Source organism: Oreochromis niloticus, unplaced genomic scaffold, assembly GCF_001858045.2.
Source record: "Oreochromis niloticus isolate F11D_XX unplaced genomic scaffold, O_niloticus_UMD_NMBU tig00002581_pilon, whole genome shotgun sequence".
NCBI classification, from domain to species: domain Eukaryota; kingdom Metazoa; phylum Chordata; class Actinopteri; order Cichliformes; family Cichlidae; genus Oreochromis; species Oreochromis niloticus.
Genome location: NW_020327668.1, coordinates 124,209 through 144,309, shown reverse-complemented (window position 1 = coordinate 144,309; position 20,101 = coordinate 124,209). Strand labels below are relative to the sequence as shown.

The window sequence follows — 20,101 nt, the reverse complement described above, 5'->3', positions numbered from 1 at the left end:
TTTAAATGTGTGTGAGTGAAATGAAGGTGTATTGTTTTTAGATCAAGATTTAGTAGAATTACTGATTGTTTGTAGACTGTGAAATTCGAAGGGAGACAGAGGCTGTGTCCCAATTCAGGGTATGCACGCTTGAAGTACGCATTTCAAGTGCGATTACGTCACCGCCACGCGACGACGGCTGTCCCAATTCAAAGTGTACTTCAAATGCATACTCCAAATGCGCCGTCGATTTCCCCAAATATCAAGCGTGGTCCGGTGCACGCTTCGTGGTCCCATATATCCCACAATCCATAGCACGGCGGTGGGTGTGGATAATTTTGCCGCAAAATACGGCAGAAGGGAGCGGCTGAAGAGTGAACGGTCAAAAGTAAGTACTGAATATTATGTCACTTATTTATGTGCAAATGTTTAAGAACATTAAAACATTACTGTTGGCCACATGTCGGCAAAGTTATGTGACATTAGTGATGTTTGTACTTTCAGCGGTAACTTGGTTTTAAAGCCTCTACTTCTAAATATATATATAGTCGACCTTAATCTTACAGAGAATGTGATGATTTTATGGATAATTAAAGTCAGTCATATATCCACAAACACAACAAGCTGAAAGTCAGTGATGCTGCTCGGTTTGCAGTCCTGAATATGACGGCACAAGCAGGATTCACTGCACTGTTAATGTTAGCTATGTTATATTGCTGCCTCTGTTCGGTGGTGTCGAGCCAAACGGACTTTAACGTGTGTTTGAACGAGCTGACGGTTCACTCGTTAAGCTGAAAGAAAGATGCTTTAATCACAGGAGTCACACATGTGTCCACTGGACCATCTGGGAACTCTTCTTGTTTAGCACTCGTAATAACACAAACACTAAATCCTCCTTCTCTTGTGCTGTTTTGTAGCAGTGTGTACACCTGAGACTGTCACCTGTCTGTCTGTCCTGCACTCTCTCTCTGTTTCTTTCTCTCTGATTGTGGAATAAAAGTATGAACATGTATTTATAAGTTACACTTGTGTTTGAATCCTGCAGCTTATCACACATTTGATTTCCATGTGTGACAACTGCAAGTGTCCAGAGTGAGGACAGACTGAGGGACCCACTGCTGCACATCATCTGTGAGGCTTTGCACCCCTGATGATCCACCAGGACAAACTCAGCAGTGTGTGAGGAAGAGGAGGAGGAAGAGCCAGCAGCAGCTGTCAGATGGAGAGAATAGACAGACTGTTCCCTGTTTGTGAAGGACTGTTAGAAAAGTTTAAAATAACTAATTGTCTGTCCTGAATCAGTCTTATTAGGTAATGTTCAAATAATTTGATCATTCCAGTGTTTTCAGTGTGGGAGAAAGTACTCAGGGCCTTCAAGTTACACACTATGAAAGGCAGCAACAAGTTTAATATTCAGAAACCTAAAGTATGTATCAGCAGCAGAATGGAGCTAAAAATAAATGTTTGTTTCAGTTCTATGAAGCTTTGAGTATTTTGGATTAGTAGCACTGCTGTGTTTGTTGCATCATATTGCTGTAATTGTTTATATGCTTTATATATTCTGAGGTAAGTTGATCTATAGTGTTACATCATATTCTATAAGGATGTTATGTGTTTGTAGACTTTCTGCCCAGTTTGACCCATTTAGCAGAAGTCAGCCTGTTTAAGGCTCTGATATCTATTCTGTATGACTTAAAGCAGTTATGACATGGTCTGATTTTCTCACCCAATAAAGGAATATTCAATATATCAGTCTGCTCTTCATTCTATCAGAAACAGTTTTCACAGCTCGTACATTTTCTTTTTACACATATATATAAGCATTGAGCCAAATTTAGTAATGCCAACATATTGAAAGAACAATGTTTGTCTCTCATATATAATACATCTGTGTATACACTGCCAGAGATACTTGTCTTTGAGTGAAGATTTAAGGTGATAGGAAATATAAATAACTGGTACTTGCATCTTTGACCCAGAGTTCAAGCTCATATATATACATATGTATATATATATATATATATATATATATATATATATATATATACATATATATATATATATATATATATATAATCTGACAATACATATAATATTGTCCATATTATATTAACATTACCACAGTGAGATGATTTTAGTCTCATGAACAACATTAGCTAATTATCATTTACTAACTAATCTTGAAATGACTGTTCAGTACAGAAATGAAGCCCAACTATCATGTTTTACAGTCCTGTGGTCTCAACTAATCAAAGTGATGTCATGACAAAAATGAATGACCAACAAAACATTTTTTCTCCTTCATTTCTGTCACACAAAGCTGTATGAAACATTTCTCGCGGTTAGTATCATGGTTGCTAGGCAACCTGAACAGCGTGACGAAGGCTAGACCGTCCCATTTCACAAGCCTCTCACTTCCGCACTTCCCGTACTTGTAGTACGCACCGTACGTAGTACGCGTAGTGTGCGTACTTCAAGCGTGCATACCCTGAATTGGGACACAGCCCTTGTCTGCCTGTTGCCTGCAGGAAGTCTCTGCAGAGTCTGCACAAACAGGAAGTGGGAAACGCATGCCCATAAAAGGTAACTGAGGGTGTAAAGAAAGAACAGGGAGAGACAGGCCTCGACTGAATTGTTTACTGTGTTTCACACAGCCTGATGAGGAGCAGTGGTACAGAGTGAAAATGATGAACTATTGCCGCATTTTCTGTGATTGAGATTTAATTAAAGGAGGAACAAAAGGTGTTACAGCACCTGAGGTTCTCATTCCCACACAATATTGTCCCAGGAGGAAGCAAAAACTTTCCTGTGAATTTCTGGTTGATTTTTGGGTTTTGCTTAGCACGAGGTTGATTTTATCGGTGAGGTTTGGGTTGTTTTCCTTCTCTAAGAGAGAGAGAGATGGTTTTATGCTTGGACATGTCTGCAACGGGCCCTAGTATGTGTTATTTTATTAGTATTTTATTGGTTACGTTTGTTTTTGCTTTTGTTACAGTGCAGTGAGATAAGGACATCTGAGAGGTGTGATCCACCGGTGGGGATATTTTGTGAGTTCCTGATTTAACAAATCAGCTCTTTAAACCAGGCCTAAAAGATTGAAATTTAAAGCGCTATGAAATATTTTTACTGGAAACAGTCGCAAAGTGTTTTTCTCCATGATTATAATGGGCTTGGCAGAAATTCACTTATCTGGGACACTGATCACATGAGAAAGTCCTGAGTCTAAAAGGATTGCAGCGAGTCAATCCAGTTCAAAAATAACAAGGCATTGTTTTCCTTTTACAATGATGACGTCATCTTGCTGGTGATGGATGCTCGAATAGGTTGCGTGTGAGACTCCATTATCATTAACATTTGGTATGAATGTGTGTGAATGAATGTCTGTGACTGGACTGTGATGGACTGACGACTAAAAGTTTTAACTGACTTAATACTGAGACAAAAACTGTACCAACTTTAGGATTAGTAAATGTCGACAAACAATTCACCCAGCCTGTAAGAAAAGGGTGGATGTTTTGTCTTGTTTTGTTTTGTTTTGTTTTTGCAGGAGGATAAGAGACACTGGAGGGGGAGACTGTAGCTTCCCCAGGAGAGTGTGGAACTGCAGACTTAACTCTTTGGTTGCTCATTTTGGGTTACTAATGTTTGCATTAAGAAAATTCTGTTTTATTGGCTGTGTTTTGATTAAGGTATCACATTATATTGTTGGAAATGTCAAATGCTAAAGTGGAGAAAAATATGTTACTATTAACCATAGCAGGCCACTGTAAAAAGTCAATTAAATTTTATAGAGGGAAAAAAAAAAAAGGCCTGAAAGGGGGTGAACTGACGGCGCTGACAAAATTACCGAGTACAAAAAGCAGGTGGGCTTTCCAGATCACAATTGGCGGCGGAGGAGTCTACCGGAGGAGACCTGATTGGTAGCGAGTCAATCCAGTCAAAAGTATAGAGAACTATTTTCCTAAAAAGGAAAACGAAATAAAACAAATGATTGAGCTCATTTTGCTGATGTGGAGCATCTGATGACGTGCGTGGAAGGCTGCAGTATCAGCAAAAAATATCATGTGTGAATGCATGTGAGTGAATGCGAGTGATGGGACCAAGAGGGGAAATAAATAAAAGGTTGACAAACAGGAGGAGTGGAAGACTTAATTCTGGGGATGCTGATTTTGGGATGCTGATGTTTGCTTGGAGAAAATTTCTTTTTTACTGGGGTTAGAGTATGGGATTACATTATATTGTTGGGAGAATGGTAAATGCTAAAAGGGAAACATTGTTTGATGTAACTCAAGTTACCATTAACTGAGGTAACACATGGTGAATAACTGTTCTGTTTAAGTTTATTTTTGTTATGACACAGATTGGATCATAAAGGGAGAGTTGAGTATGAAATGTAAAGTACAGGTTTTGTTTCCAGGAAGTTCCAAGGATCCAGAGTTCGATGGAGCAAGGAGTCGAGAAGATTTGACATGATGATTAAATTGATTTTATTCCTTAAACACAGGTTTACAGGGCCGGAGCAGAGAGGAGGATTGCTGAGCTGTTCTGAAAAATGATATGACTAACCTTTTTTCCCTTTTAATTTGTTAGGCTTAGGTGAAGCATTTTGAGTTTTTTGCCACATGAGATGTGTCAAAAAAAGAGAGGGGTTTAAGATTTAATTTGTTTAATTTGAAATGGGTTTTAGTATGATTTTATAACTATTGGGGTTGTTGGATAATTTAGATATGGTAAAACTGGGGCAGAGGATGTTATTTTTTAAAGAAAGGATGAAAATGAACTGAATTAGGTTTAGAAGATAACATGCTATGATGAAATTTATGTAGGAGCTATTGATAATGTGCTTACACTTAGTGATTAAAGTGGTTGTTTTTTCTTTGATCCTTTAGTAGAATAAGTGTTTATGATGATTTTTCTTGTGAGAGGTGACTTTAGATCAGACAGGAGGCACTTGCAGCAGCGACAGTTTTGTGTACAGGATGTTGATGATCAGATAAGGGAGCAACAGGAAGCACATGCAGAGACGTGCAAGCAGCGCTTTAAGAGTTTTAAAATGATGACTAACTTTGAATAATATGTAAAGTCAAAAACCAAATATGTAATTAGGTTCATGTCTTGAGTAACATTAGGTTGAATCAGGTTTGAATAAAGAGGACAACTGAGGGACATAAGGTAGGGAAGCCGTAGCAGGGAGAAAGTGTTTTCTATCCTTTGCAGGAGGCCAGATTTCCACGAGAGAGGGACCAAGGAAGAACCTAACTTTACCCATGGAGTGTTCTTAGGGGGGAGCTGGCATTTCTAGAGAGGGTCAGAGCAATGATATAGGTGGTGTGGTGGCCCACCACACAGAAGGCAGACACACCAGAGAGAAGGCCAGTTGTGCTGGACTTCTGTCTGGTGGAAAGGTTACAAGGTGTAGCTGATGAAGTGAAGGGTGAAATAAAGGACAGCACACACACCCACGCACACACATATTAGGTAGACTCATTTATATAGGTAAGAGTTTATGTTTTGCTTGCGACTGCAAAGTTGTGCATGAGTGACATTTTGTGCAGAACGTGGACCTGATGTTCCAGAAGATAAGCCTGGCAGGATGGTGACAGGAAGCACCTGGGGTCGGGCCGAAAACGATGTTCTTTTTAAAACTGTGTTCAGAGTTAACAGAACATTTGTGGTTTTGCTTTGACGTATGCTGTATTAAGTCTGCCTAGCAACAGAAGAGGGGGCGGTACAATTCTCACCTCTATAAAGCCTTTGTCTGACTATTGTAAGACAGTTCAACTCTGATTGGGCTGTTGAACTCACACATGTGTTCATTAAAATGTCGTCTAATTGCACCCGGCTGGATCTGTTGTTATTTTTGGATTCCTCCTCAATATTTTTGAACCTTAACAATACCCTAAAAGACTGGCAGCTGTAATTGCAGCAAAAGGTGGTTCTACAAAGTATTGACTCAGGGGTAGAGTTGGATGTCTCGAGACCGGTCTTTTACGTGGTCTTGGTCTCGTCTTGGTCTCGACGGACTTTTGTCTTGGTCTTGTCTTGGTCTCGACGGACTTTTGTCTTGGTCTCGGTCTCGGTCTCGCTGTTTCGGTCTTGCGTTCTCAAATCGACATAGTGTTCGGGAGATTTGGAGTCAACCATCAACGGAGCGGGGGGGTGGCTTACTGGGATTAAGCCCGGGTCATTTTTTCAGAAGCATGGGGTTTTTTGGAGTGTAATTTGTTAGTTAGATGCCTGACTGACAACTGTATAAAACAAAAACAACACACGAAGCGCAGAGCGCACCGTCGTAAATTCCTCCTAATTTTGGTATGATCCGAGCTCAGGCACTGGGCGACTGAGCACAGCACCCATGTGAGCGAGGGGGGAGAAGCTGCTGCCTGCGAGTTTGCTGCAGACAGAGGAGAGCTTAAGTTTGACCAGGTACCAAAGCAAATCATTCGTACTGAACTAATAATGTAAATATGACGGTGTATCACAAAAGATTGATATCAAACTGATCAGTTGGTTGCGTTACTTACTCTTCGAGTGAATCAACAAATGGATAAATAAAAAGCCGAACAACAATACTGAATTTTTAGAGAGTCTTAGCTTACATTTCATATTTTCAGTTCTTACCCTCCACGGCTAAACAAACTCTCTAAATCGGTTTCAATTGTGTACTGATGAACACAACAATGGACATGAGGAGCTTCTTTCAAAGAAAAAACTCAGGTAGATGTTATTTTATATATTATGCTTTGTATGTTGTTCAGTATATCTATGCAAAACAAGAGGAATTTCAATACACAGCAGTATATTCACAGATGAAACCAGATATTTACATACACTTTAGGTAGAAAACATAAAAACTATTTTTTACTGTTAAACATCAATTTAGAGTAAACTTTTGTTTTAGATAAATAAATGTTGAAATATCTTTTGAATTAGTTAAATGTCAGAATAAAAAGAGGGAGCTGTCTATTTTAATCACTTTCATCAAATGTAGGAGTACATGTACACTAAGTTTATTGTTAATTAATAAGAAAACTCCAGACGATTCCATTCTGAGCTGAAGAAGCTTCTGATAGGTTAGTAGAGTCCATGTGAGTAAATTGGTGACACAGGTGTGGATGCATATAAGGCAAAACACAGAGCCTGTTTCTTTGAAATGGGAAAATCAAGAGATGTCAACAAAACACCAGGAAAAGAATTGTGGAGCTCCATAAGTGTGGCTCAATTTTGAATGCAATTTGGTGCCATTTGCAATTAAGAAATACAGATAGTTTCTCTCTTTACTCTTAAAGTTAACAAATATGTTTTTTATATTTATCAATCTAAAAAAATAAACATTTAGTCTGATTTGATGTTACAATTAAAAAAGTGTTTGTGTTTTTATCTGAAGAGTATGTAAATATCTGGTTTCAACTGTATATTTGATGATGTTGGTGTTTGGCTTGATTGTCAGCACAAAGAGGGAGAGAGAGGAACAGAGAGAGAGCTGGAGAGAGAGGAGAATGAGGACAGAACAGAGATGGAACAAGAGCAGGTGAGACACACATGTTAGTCAAATGGTTGTTTGCCAAAACTCATCAGAACATGTATCTAGTACCTGTTTCTTTTTAGATACCATTTGTTACTTTTCAAATTCTATATTTATTAAGTTATGCAGGCTTGTTTGAACAACAAGGCTAAATAATTATATAAACTTTTCTGAATCTAAACAGTGTACTTTGGTAGAATTAAAAAATAAGTGTAGTGCAGGTCTATGATGATTTTCAGTGCTACTATCATCTAGTTCTGATTCTGGTTCTGTCTTGGTTACTGTTGTAGTCCTAAACAAAACTCAAAACAGAGCCTAATAATCTTACAGTCATTTCTACCCTCACTTAATTTCCTTTTGCTGCTCAGCTCTCACACAGTGGCTCAGCTATGCTCCAATCCCTCCATATTGTGGCCAATCACATGCGAGGATATAGGATAATATCATTATGTGAAAAACAGAGAGGGTGAGAGACAGGACAGCCAAGTGGAGCGTGCGTCTGTCCTCTCAGTAAGTGAGTGAGACAGTAGACAGCGGTGAGGAGGGCTGTGCGAAAGCAAAAACACATAAATATGCCTGACACCCGTAAACGAAGCAGCATCTGGCTGCAGTTTAAAGACTTTTTTTGTCTCGGTCTTGGTTTTGGTCTTGGTCTCGTCTCGTCTCGACTCGGTCTCGGTCTTGGTCTTGTCTTGGTCTCGGATTAGGCGGTCTTGACTACAAGTCTACTCAGGGGGCTGAATAATTACGCACACCCCACTTTTCAGTTATTTATTTGTAAAAAATGTTTGGAATCATGTATGATTTTCGTTCCACGTCTCACGTGTACACCACTTTGTATTGGTCTTTCACGTGGAATTCCAATAAAATTGATTCATGTTTGTGGCTGTAATGTCACAAAATGTGGAAAAGTTCAAGGGGGCCGAATACTTTTGCAAGCCACTGTATTTGACTCACATAAAGTACTATGGCCATCACACTGTCATTTAGAATTGTTTAAATAACTCGTGTCTTAAGTCATCCCATCATACAGAAAATAAAAAAAAGCTGCGTAGTTTAGTGATGGTAAATTCGATTCTTTTTACTGAATCGAGTTTTAATGAGTCACTCACCAAAGTGAATCGGGTTTCTTGAGTCATTTGAGTCACTGAGTCAGTTGACCAGAGAGTGCAAAAATGTATATTTTCAGTCAAACTTAATTTGTTTCTCTTTTAATGTAAATCCTACTGCTAAGATGAATGATTGTAAAAGAAAACAACTATTTTCTTTAGAGCAAAAAAGAGCAAAAAAAATCTAAAGGGAACATTTATTTATTTTTATTTTATTTTATTGGTATTTTCCTTAAATGTGTCAAATATATATTTTCTCATCTAAATGTTCACTGAGCTGTGAGCCAGGGGGCGGTAAAGTGCCTTAACATTGGTTGCCAACCAAGAAGAAGAAGAAGAAGCTGTGAGCCAGGAGGGAGGGGGTGAGTGAGTCACTGGCTGTGTCCCAATTCAGGGTATGCACGCTTGAAGTACGCACACTACGCGTACTACAGACGGTGCGTACTATAGCTGTGTCCAAATTCATGGGCTGCATCCTCCTGCGGCCTTTGCGGTCTACGTGGGCCGGGTCCTCAGAAGGTCGGGTAGGCTGGAAGTAAACGGCTGTGAAATTGGACGTTCTAGCCTTCTGATTAACGTCACTGCTGTCTCGGTGGAGTTTAATAAACTCAGCCGTCTGCTCCTTGCTATGTAAAATATAACAGGACACTGGCATAAATTCTCGACCATCACACACTTCTGTTTAATCAGTTTTCTGTTTGACGTTTATTCAGCTGTGTGAAAACCATCCGGGGGATTAATAAAGTTTTATTTTATCTAATCTAATCTAATATCTTTAATCTCAGCCAAACCGATTTACTCACGAACAAATAAAACACTGAAAAAAGCCCAACAATATCATTTTTAGGTTGTGTAAGTGACTTATATATTACGTTTAACCTGAGTAGCGAAAGTCCGCGGTGATCTGAAAATGATGTACCGGGAGTTGTGCCGTTCTCAGCAGCTTCAGTGACCCTCGAGCTCTCGGTTAGCTATCAAGCTGGTGGGTAACAGACGTCTCCGAAAACGTCGAAGCACTTTTGCAAATATGCAATACCTTGATAAACCGAGCAGATATTTGAAGTTTACACAGCTACATTCTCGCCTGAAAATATGTTAAAAGTTTATTTTGTGACCCAGAAAGATTAATAAAAGTAATTTTAAAACTTAGTAGCGGCCGCCATTGCCGGAAACTGGAGTTTGGCTGGGCCGCGCTATGAATTCTGGGATATGGTGGGCCACGAAGGACACACCCGACCCATCCTTCAAATTCGAGGAAAAGGAGGACGCATTTGTTGGCTGCATTCGGAGGAGTCTACGAATTTGGACAGCCTTCGGCGCGTCGCTGTGACGTAATCGGTCTACAAATGCGGCCTCAGGAGGATACAGCCCATGAATTTGGACACGACCTATAAGTACGGGAAGTGCGGAAGTGAGAGGCTTGTGAAATGCGACGGTCTAGCCTTCGTCGCGCTGTTCAGGTTGCCTAGCAACCATGATACTAACCGCGAGAAACGTGTCATACAGCTTTGTGTGACAGAAATGAAGGAGAAAAAATGTGTTGTTGGTCATTCATTTTTGTCATGACATCACTTTGATTAGTTGAGTATCTGAGGCTGAGACCACAGGACTGTAAAACATGATAGTTGGGCTTCATTTCTGTGCTGAACAGTCATTTCAAGATTAGTTAGTAAATAACAATCAGCTAATGTTGTTCATGAGACTAAAATCATCTCACTGTGGTAATGTAAATATAATATGGCCAATATTATATGTATTGTCAGATTATTATGGTATATATATATATATATATATATATATATATATATATATATATATATATACACACATATATATATATTACAGGATATATTACAGCAGTGAGCTTGAACTCTGGGTCAAAGATTAAAGTTGCAGTTATTTATATTTCCTGTCACCTTAAATCTTCACTCAAAGACAAGTATCTTTGACAGTGTATATACAGATGTATTATACATAAGAGACAAATATTGTTCGTCTAATATGTTGGCATTATTACATTTGGCTCAATGCTTACATATATGCATAAAAAGAAAATGTACGAGCTGTGATAACTGTTTCTGATAGAATGAAGATCAGACTGATATATTAAATATTCCTTTATTGGGTGAGAAAATCAGACCATGTCATAACTGCTTTAAGTCATACAGAATAGATATCAGAGCCTTAAACAGGCTGACTTCTGCTAAATGGGTCAAACTGGGCAGAAAGTCTACAAACACATAACATCCTTATAGAATATGATGTAACACTATAGATCAACTTACCTCAGAATATATAAAGCATATAAACAATTACAGCAATATGATGCAACAAACACAGCAGTGCTACTAATCCAAAATACTCAAAGCTTCATAGAACTGAAACAAACATTTATTTTTAGCTCCATTCTGCTGCTGATACATACTTTAGGTTTCTGAATATTAAACTTGTTGCTGCCTTTCATAGTGTGTAACTTGAAGGCCCTGAGTACTTTCTCCCACACTGAAAACACTGGAATGATCAAATTATGTGAACATTACCTAATAAGACTGATTCAGGACAGATAATTAGTTATGTTAAACTTTCCTAGCAGTCCTTCACAAACAGGGAACAGTCTGTCTATTCTCTCCATCTGTCAGCTGCTGCTGGCTCTTCCTCCTCCTCTTCCTCACACACTGCTGAGTTTGTCCTGGTGGATCATCAGGGGTGCAAAGCCTCACAGATGATGTGCAGCAGTGGGTCCCAGGGTCTGTCCTCACTCTGGACACTTGCAGTTGTTGTTTTCCCCACAATTTTAATTATAAGCTAGATATATTTCTACTAATGGAATTACTTTGCTAACAGCAACAGGGATGAGTCAGTGAGTCAGTTGCGCTTGTGAATCATGATTCACGAGTCAGTAAAGTGATTCTCGAGTATTGAACGATTCGTTCACGAATCGAACATCACTAGCGTGGTTCACTTTTACATCACAAAATGTTAGAAATATAAGCCGTTCATAACAACCTGAAAGGTTGGGAGTTTAAAATGCAAACCAATGGAAGCAGAAGTAGAAGACTATAATGTCACAGAGCACACAGTGTCTATTATTGTGTAGACATTTATAAATAAGAGCTTAATAAAGACGCTTCATTTCTTAAGAAATATGCAGGTGGAGTGATCTTTGTCAAAAGTCACATCTGTGGCTATACCATTGTACACCACAACTTTAAAAATCTATAGTGTGTGAGGCTGTGCAAACAAAGGGGGCCTTGCCCTTCTTGAACCTGCTGTTGTGTTGCTTTTTGAGTGTTTGAACCCAGCGTGTGACAAACCATCTGTTGGGGGTTGTGGATTTGACACCTTAGCATTGTGAAAGTGGGGAAACACGCTTCTGGCTGAGCATAAAATTTCTGCTTACAACATAGAATCTCAGTTCTAAATGAAATTCAAAATGTTTTTTGTAAGTGTGGCTAATGTATACTTTGACTTCTAAAGCATACACACACAAAAGAACAACAACAACACAGAGAAGAAGAAGAGGGGGGGTAGTTTTACTACGCATCATAAAAATACAATCATTAATCTTCCAACTGTATCTTTCTGTTCTGAATTTAGAATCATTGGTTGTTTACTGATCTGTACTTTGGGAGTGATACTGTTGTGATACTGGGGAGAAAAGGGTAAGGTTTGATAGACTAAACCATTACACACAAAACTTCAAAAACCTAAAGAGTGAGTGAGACTGCTAGCTGTGTGTTCAGCAATAAACTTATCTACAATGTGTTAGTAAAGAGTGACGTGTACTTCTGTCACATTAAGCAATGGTTTAACAAATTTCACTGCAAACTATAAAAGGAATCTGGATTTAAATAGAACATAGTAGTGTTGGATTAAGTGTAGGAAACACTAGTATAAGGTGTCTATGGAACAAATCTCCTTCAACATTCACAATGACCAAAGTGAGGACTACAAGCGTTTCTCTCAGTCAGCTGATTGTGTTTAGGGAAAAAGCAGCTAAATACACTGAGACTGCTCCACATTGTTAGTGAGTTAACTCTGGATGTCTGTAGATTTTGTCAAACTTGGAGTAAACAAAAGCAGAAAAACAGTAAAAGACTCGGACATTGAAATTCTGGTTTATTTCATGAATACAATGAAACATTTTAGTCCACAGAGCAAAGTAACATACATGATAAATGGATACACATAACACGGACAGTGAGAAGTAAAACTCATTGTCATACCAGATGTTATATTCTGTAAACTTAAAATAAACCCCTGAAATTAGAGTTTAATGTTTTAGGTCTTCTATTTAAAAACATCAGTCAACACTTCTTTCTCCCGGCAGCATTGCTGAAGTGACACTTTAACGATGCTTAAATTCGCAGTTGTTGTGATGATAAAACATGTTCTCTCATTAGTAGATGTCTGCGCTGTCACTTGTCATGAAAATCTCCAGAGCCTGGGTTCAAGCTTCCTCTTCAATCACCACTGATCATTAATAGAGCCCACAAAAGATTTTTCACATTATCCCCATAAACAACATGTTTTTATAGAAATCATTGTGACAGAAAGATTTAGATTCTTGTTTCACAATGTGCATGAACTTAAAATCTTTAGTTTCATACTTATAAAGTATAGAAAAGAATACAGTTATTCCAATGTATGAAATACACTTCTTGTAAAACAAAAAAAGTTGATTCGAAATGCATTAAAAAAAAAAAGCTCCTGCCATCACCTTTCTCCTGTACACACACACACACTCACTCACTCACACACACACACACACATGCACACAGAGAGAGAGAGAGAGAGAGAGAAAGATCATTAATACAAAAGATTGCAGCAGCTTTTGGATTTTCACTCTTTAATATGAACATAAAATTCATTCCAATTTTTTTTGCCTTTGCTTCAATGAAGATGTCTTTAAATCTATGATACCTTTCCTGTTCAGAAAGTTTGCTGACATAGTAAAGAAGTAGCTAGGGAACTCAGTAAGTATGAACAACAATAGCTTAGGGACACTTTCTCAAATAAAGAGGATTTCATCATCTGCAGTTCGTGAAAAAAAAGTGCCACATTAAAAACAAATCAGCAGATCCACAAATTATGGATACAGACTCTTTTCAGCTATAGAGGTAATTAAAGGCATGCATTAAAGTGCATAGGTGGACACTTGGGCATCTTTTATTTAACATGGTTATACCATTGTGAATTTTGCTATATAAATACGCTCAAGAGTCAAGAGTGTGAGAGCTCAAGAGTGTGACATCCAGCTAAAAATTGAAAATATATATTTTTAAATCAGTAACTTTGCAAGTTTAGAGGAAATGTTTTGGACAACAAATGAGTCGCCTTTTAAACAGGGTTTGAATGATTAGCGCTGACAGACATACATACCGTGTGAAAGGACCGCGGATGTCTTGGAGCAGAGAAGCACGCTGTATTGTTGCTTTTCTCTTATGCATAAGCAACGCCAGCATGTCAGAAACGCTCTGTGTGGGCAAAGCTGGTTCCAACGCACGTCGAGGCATCAACTGGCCTTTCTGCCGGCTGGCTGGACCCTCAGCTTTCATGCTGGGATCTGCAGCACAACTTCGCACTGGCCACTGGGGCAAAACGGATTCAAAACTTTGAAGTACTAGTTTGGTTCTTCACTGCTCGCAGAGAATTAACAATTAAAGAAAGCAATCCAACACGAAACTCAATTCAAACAGCACAGTCGGAATTGTCCACAACCGCGCTCAGTTTCACAAATAAACAAAAAGCTTGCACCAGCCATAGACACAGGAGGGAAAACTGAAAACTTCCCAGAAACTGACATTGTAATAAATTAATCACGCTAAAGTCGCCTCTACGCCTTTTTGGAAAGGTCCAGAGCCTTTTATACACAGCATATGCCAAGCAGACTTAGTGCAAGATAAATAATATGTAGCCTTAAAATTTAACATCTAGAGTTTAAAGAGACAGAGGTCAGTACCTTCGCTATTGTCTGTAAACATTAAGATCATTAAAAAAACAAAAAAAACAATCAGTTTTATCAACAGAGGACCCATGAAACGAGCAAAGCTGACAGTTCTTGAGAGCACGGTGCATGCTCTCATTTCACAAGTTGACCTACATTTTCCAGAAAGACAGAAAGACCACACAGTTAAAACCTGTAAAAATACTGAATTAAGAGTTTCGCACTATGTTTCACCAAGTTAAAAAACAAATCCAGCAAAGCTGCTTCTACCAAAAATATTAATCTTTCAGATCAGTGTCTAAAAAGCACCATTAAAAAAATGTGATCCTGCATTTACAAAAGTAACTCATTCACGGTGAAAACCAAAACGCACACAGCGTTTGATAAACAACATTAAAATAATGTATTGCACATCTATGTTTTAAAAATGGCATCAAAATTCAATGCGTATTTTAAATTTAAAATTTAAACGGTCGAATACACAAACTAACGGGCGGGTGTCAGGCTCAAGGAAATTGTGTTCGCTGGCTTTTATAAACCTTTATGCCTCTTCCCCCTCCCCAAAGCGCAGTTGTTAAAACAACCCTACAATGCAACACAATCCTGGTGGCATTTGTTTATTTATTTGTTTGGGAAGACCTCAAATTCGACTTAACTATCCCCTCCTCTCAGGAGATTTCCTGTATTGCAACTCAGGTCAGAATAAAAACGCTCAGACAGGTTTAACGTGTACACGGGTGAGACTCAGGGAGACTCGCGCCCTGCAATAAAAGCAGCCTTTATTCATAGAGCACGTACAGGAAGAGATAAAATAGAACTGTGCTGCGTGCAGGCTTCCTGTGGAGTCTGCACAGAGTATGACTTCCCCATTTAGGAGTCTGCAAGGAGTCTGCACAGAGTGTAACTTCCCCATTTAAGCTGAATACTGAAAGAGCAAACACATTTAGATAATGAAATGTACTTTTAAGCATAACATAATAAAAATCCTAAAAAATCTCTTAACACCTCCCCAAACTGCAGTCGTTAAAAACACACACACAATTTGCAGTTTCAGCTCGAGTGTGTAAAAAGCACTATTACAAAAGTTACTCCTGTTTGTATATATTCACACTGAAAAAACTAAAACGCGCACCGTGGTTGATAAACACAATTAAATAATGCGTTGCACATCTGTGTTTTGAAGAAGGTCTGGGAAAGCCCTCGCATACTTTTGTTATAATTATTTTAAATTTTAACTGAAAATTTATGCGAACTGACGGCGCTGTTCTTAGGTGAAAGGTTTTTGGGATGCAAATTCTTGCTGAAAGTGATATCATAAAGTTTGGTCTCTATCACTCCATCTCCTTATTCACCATTTCTTGTGTCAGGTCCGACGGTGCCCCGACCGGCGACCTGTGTGTATGTGTGTTTGTTCTCTCTCTCTCGCTCTGTTTCTCTCTCCGGCTCCGCTGCGATTGTTACGCGGTTGCGTAGCAACGGGAGATCTCCGACCCGGAAGTGCTGCCACTCTGAGCGGTCCCACCTGCGACTGATTCCTCGCCAGCTGCTGCCAATCACACACCATCGTTGGCTGAGTTATTTATTGGTGTGGCTGAGTGACAGACACCGCTGGAGTATTTCACCAAGCCTGGTAGTGACTCGAGCTCAGCGAGTGTAAAACAAGTGTTTGATAGCGGAGGGAGGCTAATCGCGTCTGTTTGCCTTTTTTTCCAGGAAACGAACGAGACAGAGAGACGGGAGGAGAGACGGGAGGAGAGACGTCACGAATTCACGGGAGTTGTGCGGACACACGAGGGGAGCACTGAAGGGACTTTGCACTGTGGATAACTGTGGATTGGCTTCACTGTAAATAAAGACACTGTTCAACTTTAACGAGAGGGCCGCGTCTGGGTTCCCTAACTCTAACAATGTAGCTTGCCATCACCAGTGTGTGAATGTGTGTGTGAATGGATGACTGGATATGTAAAGCGCTTTGGGGTCCTTAGGGACTATTAAAGGCGCTATATAAATACAGGCCATTTACCTAACTCACCACCCTTAACATCTTGAGATAAACGGCGTCTTAAAGTCTGAAACAGCCAACAGTGCTCAGTTGTTAGAAACAATGTAACAATTCAACACACACACACACACAATTTGCCGTTTCAGCTCGATTGAAAACACAAAGTAATTCCTGTTTGTATAAATTTACCATGAAAAGCCAAAATGCCTACAGCGGCTGATGAACCTAATTAACCCCCCCCCCCCCGCTATAGTGCACAGTGGACCGCATGGCCACAGGAAGTGCCCCTTTTCGGATAAGTGAAAGCGCGTGCATGAGAGTGCATGTGTGCGTGCGTGCAAAAGGTGCCAGTTTTTAAGCTCGGCAAAGGGGGTGTGGGGGGCCCTTAAAGCTGATATTTAGAAGTACAGAGTAACTGTGAAGCCCCACACTTACTTCAGTGTGCATACAGATGCGCTGCGCTAACATCTATTTTTTCCACAGCAAAGGGTTAATCGTGGGATCTAATCACATGATTTACAGCAGGACATACCACTGGCTAATGTTTTTTTCTTATGACAGGGCCTGGAGTGAAACTACTCCAAGGGAGAGATCCTGGAATTTTTAAGTGACAATCCACAACTTTATTGTGCATGTCTAATTGTGTTAAACTAACATTTGGCAAAAGAGGGTTTTCCGTGGAAGTTTTCATTTTTAAATTGCATAGACCGTGACATGAGGGATATGGAAGGATTGACTGAGGTACAGATGCAGACCATGACTGGGAGAGAAGGCTTCAAGAGGACCAGTGAGAAGCAGGGACCATCTGCAGGACAGCTGACAAACGACAGTGGGCTGCACCACTGGGCTTCCAAAGGATTGTCACGAGGAGATTTTGAACAGCAAAATCTTAAATAAAATGAAAGAGATTTCTACGTTGACGTTGAGGAAGACTACAGGAGTGTACGACTTGCTCTGCTCCTAATCTACAGCCGCGTTGGAACAGAAATGGAGGGATGAAGAGAGCGTGCCAAGCTCCAAAAGTGACAGCGCAAAGGGAGACCAGCGTTGGAATAATGACTCTGTAAATGGCACAGACACCAGGAGCCATGACTGTGACTGGGAATGACCACCTAATGCTGTTTCACTTTGCCATGCAAAGTACTCTGGAGAAGACCTTTCCTCTGTATCATTGTTGTTGCCATTTGCATGTGAGAGCTTAGATTGTGGGGAGAATTAAAGATGAACAAAGGGTGGTGGGAGAACAGTGAAGTGAGGATACACAGTGTGAAACTCCTTTAAGTGTACAATAATGTTGATGTGATATACAGAATGTCAGGAAAGAAATTCTGGTATTAATGTGATTCTTGATTTAAGAATCAAAGGGTGGGATTGTATAGGAATTTCTTTTACTTATGTATTAATCGCATTATTTTATTGTATAATGCCTTGCAGGCTACATAAACCATATTTACTCTCGCCTAACACTCAAAGCACTTTGCACTCCAAGCTGTAACAGCAGACACATTTTAACCTTCACATGAATGCATACCTGATTGTTATTTGAGATACATATGATAAGATACTGGGATTGAACCTCTGTCAATCTGATGAAAATCTGATCCATCATAAAAAACATGAATAAGATATTGGAAAACAAAGGCCTCCAAAAAGCACTTAATCCAAAAACAGAGACATTTTCTTGCCCTTGTTTATAACCATTTTACATATGTTTTCCATCTTAGTATTCAAATGGTTATTTGAATAGTTTAGTTATGTACTAAACTAAAACACGTACTTTTTACTTTGATTTAACAGCACGAATGACTGTTTGCCTCTCTGTAGTGAGCCTGTGATAGACTGATGAAACACAGCTTAAATACATTGGAGAGAAATGATTGTGAAATTTTCCATCCTGGCCTCTTGTGTATTGCGTCACACACTATAATCAAATAACAATATCAGTTCCCTCTCTGTCTGTCCTCTCAGCAGAGAAACATTATTCTCTTACAGTGTTTTCCCTCCTGTAACTAAAGGTCAAAGGTCAAGTGAAGGCCTGCATGTGCTGTGCAAATAGAAGCTCCTCTGCTTCCACCTCCTGGCTGTTATTAAGCAGTGAACGATGTCTGTTCATAGTGCTTACACTCACCGGCCACTTTATTATGTACATTTGATACTACTAAGCTGGATCCCTTTTACTTTAGGAGCTGCCTTTTTTCTTTGTAGTATACAGACAACAAGCTGGTGGAAATAATACAAAAGCATCACACAGAAGATTTATTGGCTGCACATCTGTGATGTAAATCTCGTTCCACGACGATCCCAAAGGTGCTCTGCTGGATTGAGGAAACCATTTTGACATGATTTGAGCTTTGTGACATGGTGTGTTGTGATAAAAAGTCATATACAAATTGTCTCACAACACTACACCACCAACACCAGCCCGAAGTGATGATGGGAGGCAGGGTGAAGCCATGACCTCCCATCCAAATGTTGCAGAAAAATGGAGAGTCGTGAGACCAGGCAAAATTTTTCCAATCTTCTAATGTCCTTTTTTAGTGAGCCCATGTGAACTATAGCCTCAGTTTCTTCACAGCAGTGACTTCTACTTCCTCTTCATGCCTGGAAGTTGAGGATCACAGTTATTTAAGCAATAACCTGGCTGATTGTGGCTCAAGAGTTGGCAGTGTTGTATGTTGTAATTGGAGGGTTGCTGGTTCAAGCCCCGGCTCCGACAGTCTCGGAGCACAAACTTGTGTTTTTAGACACTAAACAGACAAAATGAGGATCCGGTAATAGAAACCATAATGTTTGAAACTTATCCGAAACATTTCCATATCTAAACTCTTCCTGGCCTATTTACAATTGATCATAAGAGCAGCTTCAGCTGTTCCACTGGGACAGTGTCTAACTGGCATCTGTGAAGCCCCACACTTACTTCAGTCCTTACTCTGTACTTCTAAATATCAGCTTTAAACTGAATTTATCATGTGAATTGTTGCATCATTTAACCCCATTACCTCACCTTCTTTTGAATATCAGATTTACCCCTGAGTAATTACAGCATTTTAGTAATAAATAAATAACATTTGCCAGATCTGTGTCATGGGAGCAAACTGAGACAGCACATACTGAATTTAAGAACTTTATTTTACAAAAGCAAAATTGTAAGTCATCATTTTCCTTACTAAGTACTGGAGCTACATCGTGACATTAAGGGGACATCAGGGAAACATCAGACATGATGGGCTTGGAGTATTGAGAGTAGGGAGACAAAGGAGTGATGGCTCAAAATGACATCTCCTGGCAGTTCTAAGTGATTAGCTCTAATGTTTGTAAGAACTTTCAATGAGTACGATGTGATCAAAAACATCTGCAGGTACATTCAGTGTTGATATTTGACACATTTGAACCACAAGGTACAAAATAAACTGATTAATATAAACTGTGTGGACTCGCAAATTTTGAAGCCAGCATGATAACCTTATCTAATGGATGATGTGGAGATCCAGCTTATTTAGATCTGATTAACATCAGTTCACAAAAAAAAAAGATCCCCT

General features: G+C 39.4%; 1 long non-coding RNA gene across 1 annotated transcript; it reads left to right on the top strand.

The window, feature by feature from the left end:
- Window positions 1-15,576: 15,576 nt before the first annotated feature.
- LOC102079183 (uncharacterized) lies at window positions 15,577-16,780 on the top strand. Its single transcript, XR_268424.3, has 2 exons — window positions 15,577-16,190; window positions 16,274-16,780. It is a non-coding gene; the product is annotated as an uncharacterized LOC102079183 (long non-coding RNA).
- Window positions 16,781-20,101: the final 3,321 nt, after the last annotated feature.